Genomic DNA, 3,408 nt, shown 5'->3' on the forward strand with positions numbered 1-3,408 from the left:
TTGCCATTTTAGCTTTATTTGATATATTTTTACTTCTGATAAGGGGACCTGCTCTACCAATAACCTTCTTACCTTCATTTATTGGTCTATCTAATTCCTCATCCCTCTTCCCGTCCGCAGTAAATAAGCTACCAAGGTATACGAACTTATCAACTTGTTCAATTCTCTCATTATTTAATAAAATATTTCATAGTGTTTTCTCACTCTTTCCTTCGAACACTATAGTTTTTGATTTATTTGCGTTAATTTTGAGGCCCATGCTCTTCATGCTTGCATCTAGTTTATTCAACATTCTTTGTAAGTCTTCGATTGACTCTGCCATAATAACCTTATTATAACTATGAAGACATAGCGCATCCTTGTCTAACTTCTTGAATACAATCGAAACAGTCACTCAATTTCCCATTCACCCTTACACTCCCTTTGCTACCTGTATATATTGTTTTTATAGCTTATAAGAGCCATCCATTGACTCCATACTCTTTCAGGACTTCCCAAAGTTTACTTCTATCTACCTTGTCAAAACCTTTTTCTAGGTCAACAAATGCAACGAAAACTTTTTTTCTTACACTCAAAATTTTTTCTGTTATTTGCCTTAAGCTAAATATTTGATCGCTTTTTTCTAATCGTCTGGGACGTCTCCCATCTCGAAACATAAATTTATCAATTCGCACAGTCTATGTGGTATGCACTCGCCACCGCCTTTAAGCATTTCACCGCTAATACCGGCTACTCCGGCAGCCTTACCGTTTTTTAAGTTCTTAATTATATCCCTAACCTCAGTGACACAGACTTTCTCACTTGAGTTTTTTATCGCATCGTGTTCATCATCTCAGTTGTGGTATTTTATGTACTGGAAAAATTACCTTTAAAGATGCCCAACAAGAAGAATAAGTTATTTTGAATAAAAGTAGAGATAGCTGTAAAATAACCTCTTCTTCGTTGAAATTTTGCTGGAAACGGAATTTACGCAATGTTTCTACTGTACCAATACAAGACAACTGCATACCGACCGGATTGTAATAATATTATTTAATCATGGACATAGGAAACAAGGGACTAGGCATGTACAGTACAGTTTGTCGGCAAAAATGCTCTTGCGCATAATCAAATGGAACATCGTAAGATGACGGCTCTCTCCACTCATGGAATTCTCCCCCCTCCCGTGAATTCAACCCCGCTTCCCCAAGTTAGGATGGCATACGAGATGTGTTCAAAAAGTAAGGTGACTTTTCCATTTTCGCGGGCTACGTACATTCAATTTTTAAATTTTTTGTTTTGTTGTGTTGGTACACTCGTCACGATCATATGTTCACAGTTTTGACTACGTAGCTGGTGTTGTTTTTCTGGCAGAGGCGTAAAAGTTTAAAAGGGTTTGGTGTGCTCGGCGATTTTCTTCTTTCGAAAAAAATGGAGCAAAGAGTTTGCATTAAGTTTCGTGTGAAAAATGGAATCCAGAGCTCTAAAACTCTTGAAATGTTGACAGTTGCATACGGTGAGTCTACTCTGAGTAACAAAAATGTATATAAGTGGTACAAGCTGTTCCAAGAAGGCCGAGAGGATGTCGAAGACGAACCTCGCCCTGGACGTCCCAGCACGTCAACAAAAGATGAAAACGTTCAAGCAGTGGAGGAAAAGATGTTGAAAAATCGCCGAATTACCATCAGAGAAGTTGCTGAAGATGTTGGCATATCGGTTGGCGCATGCAATGCTATCTTTTGGGACGTTTTGGGCATGAGACGTGTGTCAGCGAAATTTGTTCCAAAACAGCTTAATTTTGATCAAAAGATCATCGCTCAGGAAATGTTGAATGAAGTCAATAATGATCCTGATTTTCTCAAAAGAATTATAACTAGGGATGAATTGTGGGTATATGGTTTTGACGTCGAAACTAAAGCCCAATCGTCTCAGTGGAAGCATCCTGAGTCTCCAAGACCGAAAAAAGCACGTCAAGTTCGGTCAAATGTGAAGGTTTTGCTCACTGTCTTCTTTGATTACCGTGGCGTAGTACATCAGCAATTCTTACAACAAGGTCGTACGGTCAAGAAGGAGTATTACCTTCAAGTTATGTGCCGTTTGCGAGAGGCAATACGCAAAAAACGTCCGGAACTTTGGAAAAACAATTCGAGGCTTTTGCATCACGATAATGCACCTGCTCATTCATCGTTGCTTGTGAAAGATTTTTTGACCAAAAACAGCACCACAGTCATGCCACAGCCTCCATATTCACCGAATTTGGCCCCCAGTGACTTTTTTCTTTTCCCAAAACTAAAGAGACCCATGAAAGGACATCGATTTTCAACGATTGAGGAGATAAAAACTACATCGCTGAAAGAACTCGAGGCTATACCTCAAAATGATTATCAGAAGTGCTTCGATGATTGGAAAAAGCGTTAGCACAAGTGTATTATATCTGAGGGGGATTACTTTGAAGGGGACAACATAAATATTGAGAAATGAATGAATATTTTTTGAGAAAACCATAAAGTCACCTTATTTTTTGAACACACCTCGTATTATATTTTGGACTTGAAGTACGTCTAATTAATATAATTAGATTGTGTGATATTATTTTATCTGTCAAAATATCAAATTTCTATACGGTAATTATTGCCAATAGAGTTGAAAACTTTATATTTGTGTCAGCGAAACTTCCATTCTTTCGTGATAAAAGCTCTTTTCTGTATAATTTTTCTCTTGCAACGTCAATTTTCAAGATTTTAGTAAGTAACAAAACCTCTCTGATGAAATAGATTTATTTCATGCAAAGTAGAACTAAGATTGTTAAATAATAGCCATGCTGTAAGGAAAATCACCTTTGCCCCACTGATTGGCGCTGCCCTCCTTTACCCTACGCTTCTCTCTTTACTTTTTGGCCAGCCTGAATTTCATCATTCCACCACGCATCACCAGACATTCTTCCTACAACTGCGGTACCACACACTTCGATCGAACATCTAACCAGGATATCCCGTAACTTTGTCCAGGCGCCCTCTATATCTTTGTTTTTTATACGGTCCTCCTAAGTTGCTCTATCTATGCTTTCGATGATCTTATTTTGGAAATCTATTCGCACATCCGGTTTCTATAGGTTCTCAATTTTGATTTGCGTTTGTTTTGTTTTCTTGGTTCTCTTTTTTCTTTATCCTCGACCTCAGTTAATTTTTGAGATCAGAAGGTAATGATCAGTATTGCATTCAGGACCCCTTATGACCCTTGTATCTTTGACTAACTCTCTTAGTCTTGCATCCGCAACAACAAAGTTAATTGAGACTCCGGATTCTATAACCACGCATAAAATTTGCATGGCCGCTTCAGGCCGCTCGAGTTGGCCCCTGATGGCTTGAAAATCAGTTTTCGAAAATTCAACTTTTTAAGATATCACTTCATAGGAAATTTCATGGCGCA

This window comes from Belonocnema kinseyi, chromosome 5 (assembly GCF_010883055.1).
Source record: "Belonocnema kinseyi isolate 2016_QV_RU_SX_M_011 chromosome 5, B_treatae_v1, whole genome shotgun sequence".
Lineage (NCBI taxonomy): Eukaryota > Metazoa > Arthropoda > Insecta > Hymenoptera > Cynipidae > Belonocnema > Belonocnema kinseyi.